Genomic DNA, 13004 nt, shown 5'->3' with positions numbered 1-13004 from the left:
TGATGGAGGCATCTGGAAAAAGTGCATGAAGAAATGTTTTATTTTTGGGAGTCAAAAAGACACCCTTTGGGGGCCTACAGAAAAGTACTTAGGCTTCCTGACAGCCTGTTCATGGTCTGAAAGGATTGCCTCCCTGTCTGCACAAGCATGATGAGCCCATCTTCCAGGTCAACATGGGATCTCACCATGTTTTCGCTCTTCTATAACCAGATGTCTGCAACCAGACTCTTGTTTTTCATGGCAATCCAATGGAACCTGACCAAAAATGATTCAGACTTTCCTACATCATCTTTGGAAAGACAATTTGGCCATTGTTTTAACATTGCAGCCATGTAAGCCAAAGACTTATTAAGCACTGCAAATTGTGTAGAAGCTTCACTTTTCAACTCCTGTGAATTTCCGAGGATAAGAATCATCCTTTAAAAAAATCAATTGTAGGATTTTAGGGAAATTAGGGATTGTGTTGAAATCCAGGGCAGTCAGATAGAATTGGGATTCCAAAATTCCAATGAAAAGAGGATGTCTCAAGTAAATTGGGAAAGTTAAGGTGTGTGCTGCAATATTGCTATGCCTGATGCAAGGTAAACTTTCAAAAGCTACCGGATAAAACGTGTACTTATTGTTAGTAAAGTGCAGGCTCTTCCATTGGTTCTTTACTTACATTAAAATTTATTTGGCATTTGACCATGAGCATTTTCTGAAGAAGGGTCCAGATCCAAAATGTCAGCTTTCCTGCTCCTCTGATGCTGCTTGGCCTGCTGTGTTCCTCCAGCTCCACACCTTGTTATCTCAGACTCCAGCATCAGCAGTTCCTACCATCTGTCATAGCTTTCCCTCACTGCATTATTTGAACTGGCAGTGTAGACAACTTCCCAGACCAACATCGCTCCAGTTATCAGTATCGAAACAATGCCTGCAGTATAGCTTCGAAGTAACTCAAATAATTCATTCTATCAGAATGGCAGGTACAATTTGGTCAAAATTTGCCAATTAAAGGGGTTGCACTGCCACCTTCTGACTATCTTAAATGAATATTGGAGCAAACAATTGCTTCATGAAATCAATGGTGCCCTCAAGTGGTTCTTTCAGAGGGTACATCCACACTTGTGTGATGCAACATTTGATATAAATGAGACAACATTGTTAATCGAGAAGTGTGCCTTTCACGGCTTCACAATTATTCAATGTTAAATACAATATTATTACTCAAGGTCATACAAAGAACAAACTGTATTCCAATTATTGAAACATTCTAAAATGTATCAGAAGCAAGTTGCCCAATTTTTTTAGTCATTTAATATGTTGGTCTTGAGGATAGGCTAGGGACTGAGGAGCACGGAGAAGATTGGCAATCTGATCAACATGAAAATATGTGCAAAAGGAATTACCAACGGTATGATAAATCTGCATTGTATTGTTCCATTACCTTTTCACAAATGTGCTAAATAGACCTATTAGTAAAGTAATAGAAAATGAAGAAAAATGCACCACTTCTAAATGCCATGATTCTTTACCTCAATGAACGATTAAGTACAAGAAACAGTACTTAGCAACATTTTTCCAAACTGGCCTGTGGCAAGACTACAAGAGGTTAAAAAGAGAACATTTTAATCACTGAGAAAGTGGTTTCATCATCACTACAGTCACTGTAGATCCTGAAAGCATTTCCAAACTGTACAAGTCCTTGAAAAACAATTTTTAAAAAATCCTATGTATCATAAGCCATTCAATATTATCATAGCTGATTTTCTACTTCAACCCAATACTCCCCTTCTCTCCCTGCCCCACTTTACACAGCTGGTATTCAGAAATCTATCTTTTGTTTTTTTAGCTATATTCAGTGACTTGGCTTCCACAGTCTATGTGTTGGAAAAGTTGAGGTGACAGTGGCTGCCTTAAAATCAAAGTCACATTTGACTGAGTGTGGCGTCAAGAGGCCTTACAGAACTAGAGTCAATGGGAAGCAGCAGAAAATTCTCTGCAGGTTGGGTTATACTTGGCACAAAGAAAGATGGTTGTAATTGTTGGAGGTCAGACATTTCAGCTCCAGAACATCTCTGCATGAATTCTTCAGGGATAGTTCTGAGCTTCTTTGTCAATTAATAAGGTCAGAAGTGGGGCTGTTCACTAATGTCTGTGCAGTGTTCAGCACTCTTCAGGTACCAAAGCAGTCCATGTTCAAATGTAACAAGATGTAGACAATATCCAGGCTTGGGCTGGTAAGTGCCAAATGGCATTTGTGCTGAACAATATTCATCTCTGACAAAAAAAAACTCTCCCTTGATATCCAATGCTATTACCATTTTTGAATTCTCAACTATCAAAACTCTGGCATTTACCATTGGCCAGAGACCAATCTGTACCAGTTATAGAAATATTGTGATTGCAAACGCACTTGAAAGGCTAAGAAATTGCAGTAAGTAACTCACTTCTGAACTGCCTAGTATATGCCCACCATCTATAAGACTCAAGACAGGAGTGTGAGAGAACACTCATTACTCGCCTGGATGAGTGTAGCTCCAACAACACTCAAGAAGCTTCACACCATTCAGGACAAAGCCTGTTTGCTTGGCATTCTCTTCCTCCACAAACTGATGTTCAGCAGAGTTGCAACATCTGAAAGATGGTCTGCAGAGATTCAAAAGTACCTCCGGCAATACCTTCTAAACTCGTGATCCTTCTACCACGTAGAAACACAAAGGCAGCTGATACATGGAACACCACCACGTCCAAGCTTCTCTTCAAGCCACTCACAATCCTGATTTTAAAACATAGCGCCATTATTGCAATGTTGCTCGGTCAAAATCCCCAACTCCCTCCACATCTCAGTTCTAAACAGTTCCACTCCTGTGACCGTGACCCATTATTCTAAGCCCACCCCGACAGGGAAAATGCAATTCCCACTTCCAAACTGTCCAGCCCTGTAAGAATTTTATACACTTCAGAATCTCTCATATTCTTCTATGAATACAGGTTTAGCCAACTGGACAATCCTTTCATTCCAGGAATCAGTCTGGTGAACCTTTGCTCTACTCCTTCCCTGATTTAGGTAAGGAGAACAAAACTGCACACAATATCAAGGTGTAGTCTCACTAAAGCTTTGTACAGGTGCAGCAAAACTTACTATTGTACTCAAATACAGTTGCAATGAAGAACTTCCTAACTGCTTGCCACACCTGCTTTTATGCCTACCCACATGTAAGTCAAGAATTTGATGTGATTTGTTGTTGTCACATGTACCTAAGTACAGTGAAAAGCTTTGTTTTGTGAGCAGTACGGGCAGATCATAGCAAACAAGGAGATACAGAACATTGGGTGCTTAGACAGAGTGAGGCACACAAGGTTATGGCTGCACAGGAGGTGCATGAAGCAAGATCAACATTTATTTGAAGTTAGAGAGGTCTACTCAGCAGTCTAATAACAGCAGGGAAGAAGCTGTTCTTGAACCTGTTGGTACATGTGTTCAAGCTTCTGTATCTTCTGCCTGATAGAAGAAATTGGAAGAGAGCATTATTTGGGATGGAAAGGATATTTGATGACATTGGCAACCTTTCCACAGCAACAAGAGGAGTAAATGGATAGGAGGTTGGCTTACATGCTGATCTGGGCTGTGCACAAAACTTTCTGCAGTTTCTTACAGTCCTAGGCAGAGCAGTTGCTGTACCAGGCAGCTATGCAGCCGGATAGGATAAGTTATGGACTTCATCTAACCTGGCTGTCTAGATGAAATTACAGGCAATTCGTGATGTCCAGGTAATTGTGCAGTGAGTTGATATATAGCAGGGCGGGCTTAGGTTCAATCCAAGGTTTATGGAAACCAGAACGTTCAGTGGGATGGAGGAACAACCATTATCATCCATCATGCTAAATTAGGGAAAGGAAAACTAGGCAACAATCTCCACACTTTATAGTGATCTCTGGTATTGCAGGTGCTCAAGTTGAACCAGCCTGTAAACTCTTTGCTATTCTGTAATCTGCTGCCTGACCGACCTCTCACTTCTCAATAAAGGATTCATATATTTTTAGGCAGGCTTCCACACACAGTGTGAACTTGCTGTCGATTGAGGCAAGGTAGTTGGCATGTCAACGAGTAAATCAGCCGGAGCATCAGTGTTCTTTGCTGGCCAGATAAAGCAACCACTTGTAAACAATACCAGAATCTATTGACACAATCTTTCTTTTCTTGTCAGAAGACAAAATGTGAGGGGAAATAACATTGATTTCAGATCTAGGCTCTCTCTTCATTATATCGCATTATCTAAGGATGTGAAGTTATATTCTATTTTTATGGACACTCCAAGTTTGCCTTTTACTCTGACAATATATGTACTCAGACTTTTTGAAATGGTCCTCAACCCTTCAATTGCTCCTGAATATTTGTCAGTTCTATCCAGTATTTTAGGTAACGGCTGTGGAAATGCTGATCCATGGGCATTACAGAATTCCAGGTTAGCTGTTACACTTACCTATTAGTCACGGAAATCTCTCCAGATGGACAGTTTACTCTTCTCAAGAGGTTATTTCTTATTTCGGGCCCTCCAGCTTGTATACCGCCATTCTAATGACCAATGCACCATTATTCACTTTCTATTTCTGAGAAGATCAATACGTATTACTCTTGTACATTGAACACATCAAGTTTAACGTTTCTCATTTTGATCTGCATTAGTTGCCACAGCAATGGATTGACATCAATTGTATCAGAACCTTTCTATCACCCTTGAGCACCACATATAACTGTAATGAAAATGGCATGTGTCTGTCCTGCTGATCTCCCAACTGAGACTTGGACCAAGACCAGGACTGTAAAGAATTGCAATTTAAGTTCTTAATATAAGCATTCATTTGAATTGAACATATTTGCGATTTGACTATACATAAGAAAAGTCCATAAAATGGGCATTCAGTACCATCTTGGCTAATCTTATCATGGGCTTGGCTTCCTAACTCTCTCTGAAAAGAGGCATCGGAATCATATGATGTAACAATGTGCAGAGTTGGATAAACACAGCAGGCCAAACAGCATTGGAAGAGCAGGAAAGTTGACGTTTCAGGTGTGGACCCTTCTTCAGAAATGGGCATCAGCTTTCCTGCTCCTCTGATGCTGCTTGGCCTGCTGTGTTCATCCAGCTCTACACCTTGTTATCTCAGATTCTCCAGCATCAGCAGTTCCCACTCTCTCTGACTGGAATCATATTACATGACTAGTAGCACCTATTCGATGAAATACCATTATACTGCTTGCTACATGCAGATAGTGCTAACCACATTGTTTAATGTTTGCCCACACCTCACCAAAGGGATCAAAACATAACTCTGTAGCAACAGCTACAACTGGCCTGCACCTTTTAACTGACTTTGCAAGGTGACAGAAGCAAATTCTATCGTTTGTGCAGGAAGTGAATCTGGACTCGGAATAATGAAAATTTACATAATATGAGAAAAAGCAGACTCCGAGGATTTAGGAGGTGATACTCCAGTTTTTTGTGGAGGAGTTGGAAATTCGAAAAAATGTTTTGTCCGGTTAGGACAGGATCAGGAAGCTTGCACACAAGTGCTCATTAGGCAGTGAGAGCAAATAGCCATGATGATCAACAACAGAAAACAAACTTTGAGGAAGTTCAGTGATATTGTGCAAATAGACAAGATGCATGAATGCATCTTCAAATGTCACATTCTACAAGCTGCACCAGGAGATTCAGACTCTGCCCAATTCACCACACTGTTTTGATGATAGAATAGAACCCTGACATATCAAGAATATTATTAATTTTTAACTCCAAAACCTGTTTTTCTTTAAAGAAGTCTACTACAGCTGAAAATAATTGCAGATGTAAATTCAGTTGCAATCTGCCAAAGTCCTGTGGGCAACCCATGAAATATCGCACCTGCAGAATTTCAGGAAAATTTCAAACAGGGAGAGAGAAATGCAACAGGGAGAGATAATGAGAGGACTGATTATCCTCCCCTACCCTCCTCGTCACCTCTTGCAGAGATTTGTGTTTTGGCCTTCCAGAAATATATTTTTAAAATGTGGGTTTTAAGCTGACTGCAATGTTAATTATGTTAGTGGTATGATGTTCAAATTGTGAGGTGTGTCAGTCAAAGCTCTCAGTAGAGCCATGAAAGTGCCCCTGCCATACAGGTCAAAAATAGGAAAAAGACACTCTCTTATTCTGAGCGCTGGAAGCCAACAAACCAGCAAACCAGACAAGAAAACAGCACAACAGAGGGACACTATCACCCTGAGTGCTACCAGTCAGCTACTTCTAAAAGGCATCAGGAGAAAAGAGTTTCAATCTGTGTTCAAAGTGAAGTGTCACAAATCATTCACTCAACTACCAATATCAATGTTACCAGTAACTTCTGTTACAATATCTGCAATATTCAACTATCTGCTCTCTGCAAATAATTCAGAAACATTTTTGAAAATTTACATCTTTTTTGACTCAATGGTCATTTTTGAAAGTTTGTGTACATATGCTGGTTTGTCATTTATTCTTGCATTTAGCCATTTATAAAGACAGTTGTTTTTGTACATTTAACGAAGCCTGGATTAAATGGGTCCTTTTTATCCATTAATTCACTAGTGGAAGAATGCATCTACAGAGGAAAGGCTTCTTTTAAAATGAGCTGAGCTGCTACCAATCAGGTGAGTAACTAAGAGGAGCCAATTCATCCCTACTTTACAGAGAAAGGTGCATTGCCTCACCTGGAACTGGAAGAACTTGAGGAATATCACCAGAGGCTGTTCACAATGGCAGATCCACCTCTCAGTCAGACTCACAGCAAATAGTCATCCAGGTTTCCTCACTCTCGCATACCTGATCTCCCTTTAAACATTCCACTTCACAGTCATCTTGCACTCTTTTATGATTTACAAGTTAGGTGTATCATATCCTTCCTCCATTGCTCCCACTCTTGTCCGAACTTCTGCCTCCATAGAATATCTGTTAACCGGTTCCTTTCGTCCTGTACCAGATTCTAAAAAGACACAATCTGGCCAAAGTATGGAGCCATACCAAAAGTCACTGATGATGAAGACATAGCACCATCTGGTGACCACAACTGCAGCCACCAGCTTCAAATTCCTGACACTACCTACGAATATAGTGACTAGATCAGATTTGGGATCCAGAAATGGTGAAAGTAGCCTACAATAAGGGCTGGGGTAAAGGATAGCACAGGACCTAGCTAATCAGAAGGCAGGATCATAATGGGCTTCGCTGGACAGGCCACAGATGAGTGCTTAAATGTGGAAGCCTCGAAGAACATTGACCATAAACACAGTAAAATGCTTTGTGCACTAGTAAGCCATTCTCTATGCCCAAAATCAATATCAAGGAACGTGGAGGAATCCAGCAACAAATTAGCACTTGGCATCATCTTTTGAGCCATATTTTGCAGCATTGGTCACCTCTGTTGCACACTTTTGGGCTAAAACATAACGCAGCATCTAACAAGCAATGAACTTCCATTGTAACATAAAGCTGTTATGTGTCTTTCCAATGTTACAGTGAAAGCACAAAGCTCTGTCATTATGGCTGTTGATTTCACTGTCAAAAGGGCCAAAAAGAGCTAATATAACAATCTGTCCTTCAGATTACTAAAGTTAAAGAAGCATCACCCTCAAGCAATCACAGTAATTTCAATTGAGAACAAGTTTGCTGCCTCTCTGACGGAGACACAATATTTGTACCCTCATCCCTGCCACTCCCCCAGTAGCCATGCAAGTCCAGTTGATTACCCTGACCCACAAGATGCATCCATAATGAGACACATCTAAAATAGTAACATTCTACAATACAAAAATCACCAATCACAGACGTAAAACTGTAAATTAGCTTTTGCAATTTGCAGCAACGGGGACAGATTATGAACATCACAATATATCAGTAGTGAGCGCTTCAATACCATACGTCTACACTCGGCCAACATTTCACAGAAACAATGCTGCTTCATAAAATTAATAGTTTATATTGACAACTGATATACTCCCTCATCAATGAGTAACACAAATAAATAAATTCTAATGCTGTGAAAGAACCTGATTACAATACTGCTTATTAAGTTGCTGGATTGAATTTACCACCTATCATTCTCTGTAATAATATCACATTCAGTTAGGAACATAGGAACAGGAGTAGGCTATCCAGTTAGTGGGATGTCACTTAGGACATTCAGGATGATTCTGGCTGACCACGCACTTCATTATCTTTTACTCACCACATCTCTATAACCCTGTATGCCACTGATAATAAGAAATCTATGAATTTCTACCTTAAGCATACTCAAAGACTGAGCTTCCACAGCCCTTTGTGGTTGAGAATTCCAGGCGTTCACAACCCTCTGAGCAAAAAAACATTTCTTCTCACCCCTCAGCTAGGTAACATCCCACTTTAGAAAAAGTAATTTGTATCTAATGTTCTACACTCCCCAACCAGGGAAAAATCTTACCTGCATCTACCTTGTTGATCTCAGTACAGTATTTTGTCAATTCCAGTCAGATCATCCTTCATTATTTGAAAATCTAGAGAATACAGGCGCAGTTTGCTTAATCTTTCCAGAGAGGAGAGTCCTATCATCCCAGGCACAGGTCTGGTCACCTTCATTGTTCACCTTCAATGCCAATAATATATTTCCAGAGATAAGCAAACCAAACTTTCACACAGCACTTTAGGTGCAGTCTAACCGAACTCCTATTCAACTGAGAGATAGTGGGAATCGGGAGGGAGGAGGATAACTTCTTCAAGGTAGGCATCCTTAGAAGGGGCTTCGCAATGGGGTTAAAACTGATTCAGAGATAGTAGGATCCTTAGAAGAGGCTTCTGAAGAAGGGCCCAGACCCGAAACATCAGCTTTCCTGCTCCTCTGATGCCGCTTGGCCAGCTGTGTTCATCCGGCTCTACACCTTGTTATCTCCTATTCAACTGAAGCAAGTCTTCTCTACACCTGTACTCAAATCCTTTTGTAATGAAAGTGAACATTTCATTCGGTTTTTCTAATAGCTTGCTGCAAATGCTGTCGTTATCTGGTATGAGTCCTTTGTCTTGATATTCATATTGTTTGTCTTGATAATCATAGATATATATCTATAGTATTGTTAGCAAAATAAAACCGACAGGAAATAATTGTTTTAAAAGCACGCATCGTCAACAATACCAATCTCTGCATATTGTATTAAACTCTTTTGAAAACTCATACACTAGGGCACAAATTATGAATATTTTGCATCAACTATTGTATACAACAATCTAATATTAAAGCACCCTTTTTACTGAAAATGTTTGATCAGAAAATGAGTTTCTTACAGATTTTGAGCACATACATATTTATTAAAATATTTAATAAATAACAGTGATTGAAAGCCTGTGGCACACTATCACATTGAAATAGCTCACAGCATTTTTAGAACATTAGAGATATTTGTAAATTATTAATCATTTGTAGCAAGCATATTCCAAAACCATCAATTTTACAGTTTAGCAAGGCAGTAATTTTGCATTTGAAAGAAAGCACTAAACTACCAAAAACCTAAAGGAATGATTCAAATTGGAAATATTTAAAATCTGTCAAATTTCTTACAATGTACATATCTTTCCTGGGGATAATTTAAATGATTTATGCTTGCAATAATTTTAAAGTGGAATGAGTCTGTGATTTCTTTTCTTGTACAGAAATATGATCTTATCAGAAAAAAAATTAGCCTTGTACCAACTGTGATCTGGGGCTCTTTGAGTTAACAAAAAATCTCAACTTGGCAGTACATGGAAAATAGATTGTATTGGGTTTACTATATAATGAACACACATTCAACCTCCTTCTTTTCCACCCAAGGTTCATCCCTAAAAGTTTCCTTATCAGAACTTAGCAAGAGCCATTATAAAGTTGCTTTGCAAATTAAGAACTGCGTTGTATTTCAACTTAATTAGGGTTTAAGGCCCTTATGTCTTTTAAACAAGATGCTAAACCAAGCCCCCATCTGACATCAGCTGATGTGAAATATTCCATGCACTATTTTTATGACGACCGAGTGAGTTATCTGGTCAACGTTTACCCCTGCATGAAAAGAAATTGTTGGATTGTGAACTCATTACTGTTTATTGGTTGTTCTCACATTGCAACAGTAACAATATTTCATTGGTTGCAAAGCACTTGGGGGCATTTGTTTCTGCCCTAGTTTCTTTATTTATGAACCTCCATCACTGTATCAATAGATTCAGGGGGCCTAGAGGCAACTCCTCCCAGAGCTTTGATTTCTTTGCTGGTCCTCTGTTCTGTCAATAATGTTTTCCTGCCCTAAGGCCATTATAATCTAGAATGTTTAGCTTCCAGTCACAACTGGAGGTACCTAAAATGACCATCATATTGAAATAATTCCACAAAGACCAGTTTCCCATCACAAAATCACTCTTTCGGTATGTGTGGTGACTCCCCTTACTCTAGGAGTTCTAGAGTACTGTTTATATTCCTGTTTACATCTGTCACCCAGGATTCCTGATTGGACCAGGCTAACAGCCCCAACTTATATTCAATGAGGTCCACCTAGATTATTTCATTCCAATCACTAAAAACAACATAATCTACAATTGGATAAACACTCAATGGAGAAACAATTGCAGGAAATTAGAGACAGCTCAAGACAAGTGAAACTAACTGGACTCGCCTATAAGAATGCCCGTTGAGACCTAATGGATGAATTACCTTCTGTCCTGTCATGTTTTGTAATGAGAGATGGGAAAAGCGCTAGTTGAATGCAAATTTTTTTTTTCATTCTAGAACCAATGTTATTTCCTCTCTCTCAGTCCCCTTCACCCTCCTGATCAGGACCACACAAGCCCAAATCATACAAAATATATATTTTTCCTCTCATCACATCTATGTGCTCATTCTTTCCTAGATTTATTGTATGCATCTGAAAGTTATGTGGTTTAGTGGGTATCACCCTGCCCCTGGGCCAGAGATTCAAGTCACTGTCCTGGATTTGAAAGGCAATGTTTGTTTACAACATGGTGAGGTATTGGCTTATAAATTGTTTTAAAATATGCCACTGAGAGAAAATAGTGGCAGAAGACTTTCCTAGTCAGCCAAGTGATGGAAGGAAATTGGAGCCTCTAACATAGCTCCAGGTTACAACAGACATCTAAAAGTGTCTGTCGCCGTGGAAAGTCAGGGTCCTTGGAGAGTGAATTAGCTCAATTGATAGATGATGGGTGTGGTTCAGATTGGTGCCAACTGCATGGCTGGGGTAGATTCAGAACCTGCTTCCTTGCTCCCACCTGCAGTAGAGGTAATTGCATGATGAGCAAAGAACTCAAAAAGAAGGGAAAGATTGCTTTATCAGCTTTGGTTGCAAATCACAAAAGGAGTTGGCAAAATTGCTGTCTACACTATATATTTTACGGTTTGTTACAGTTACTCCAAGAGCCAGTTCCACAACAAAAGAAGTTCTAGCTTTGTGTTTCTGAACCTAGTGCTGATAAATTTCAGTATATTTGAGGAAAACATTTGGCCACAAGATGGAAGTGAAAAAGTATAAAGTTGTGCTCAGTGCTGGATAAGTTTTATTCAACTCTCTAAACCAAAGCGATGCAGCAGACCATGCAATATTTTGGCTTTAAGCAAAGTTAAACACAATACCAGTATAGTTTCTCTTAATGTGCAAATGGAATTACTAAAGCCAGGGAAAGATTAACTGTCCTGTCAGCCATTTATTAATGTTAACAATATAATTGCCACAATATAACAACAATCATCTTAAAATTCACTTTTGTGCAATTGTGAATTTCAAGCATCCAATCTTCTCAAAGTCTTTCACATGCCCGCATCTCAAAGTGTCTACAAATTGATAACCTCAGCCCACATTGACAACATCATGAACTTGCAGAATATTGCTTATTATATCCATAGCCAGATGCACTTGAAAACTCATAAATATATTATGAAATAATTACAAATTTAGATATACTTCTTGTACTTTCTAGGTTGACAGCATAAGACACATTAAACTGTAGACTTCAAAGGAAACATGTTCTCTATGAGTTGTCCCCAATATCAAAATCCTTCCAAAAACATCCCTTACCCATCTTACCCTCCAAATGTCACTCTCCATCAAATCAAAAGGGAGAGATTGTAAGTATATTTTGAAGCATTTATAAATTCCTAAACATTAATGCTATATAATTCCTTTTGGATTGATTTGTATTAGTTCATAAAATTGAGGGGTTAATCTTGGCCATCATTTGAAGTAGGAGGGCCCTGGGAAGTGTTGCTGAACAAAGAGACCGAGGGGCGAAGGTGCATAGTTCCTTGAAAGTGGAGTTGTAAGTAGACAGGGTGGTGAAGACACACGCCTTCATTAGTCAGAATATTGAATGTAGGAGTTGGTGTGTCATGTTGCAGCTATACGGGACATTGGTGAAGCCACTTTTCCAACACTGTTCTACTGAATGGAATTGAGGGCACAATCTTGACCATCTTTTGAAATAGTATATTTTTTGAAAAACAAAATTAAAATTGTCTTCTCATAGAACATTGGCAGTCTCTGGACATCATGAATAATGAATTGCATTCATAAATACCATATTTCATGTCAGAAAACATTCTTTTGCATTTTGTAAGGGATAAAAGGTTGAGCAACGAAATGAAACAATTTGAAGAAAGAGATGTTTGATCAAAGAAGTCAGTTTCAAGGAAAGAAACAGCTGCTTGCCCAAAGCATTTGGATCCAATTAGCTTAAGACCTAACTGTCAGTAGTTTGCCAAAAGAATGAGTGCCAGGATAAGAGGAATTGAAACTAGAATTACATCCTGTCCACATCCTTTAGTAAATACATGCAAACTCCTTTTCTTCATTTATGTAAACAATCTGGATGTGAACTTAGGAGGTATGGTTAGTCAGTTTGCAGACAACACCAAAATAAGTTTTGTGTTGGATAGTGAAGAAGATTATCTCCGAGTACAAAGAAAACTTGATCAGGTGGGTCAATTGGCCAATGGGCCAA

Source organism: Stegostoma tigrinum, chromosome 1 (genome assembly GCF_030684315.1).
Source record: "Stegostoma tigrinum isolate sSteTig4 chromosome 1, sSteTig4.hap1, whole genome shotgun sequence".
Taxonomy (NCBI): domain Eukaryota; kingdom Metazoa; phylum Chordata; class Chondrichthyes; order Orectolobiformes; family Stegostomatidae; genus Stegostoma; species Stegostoma tigrinum.
This window is presented reverse-complemented; position numbering follows the sequence as displayed.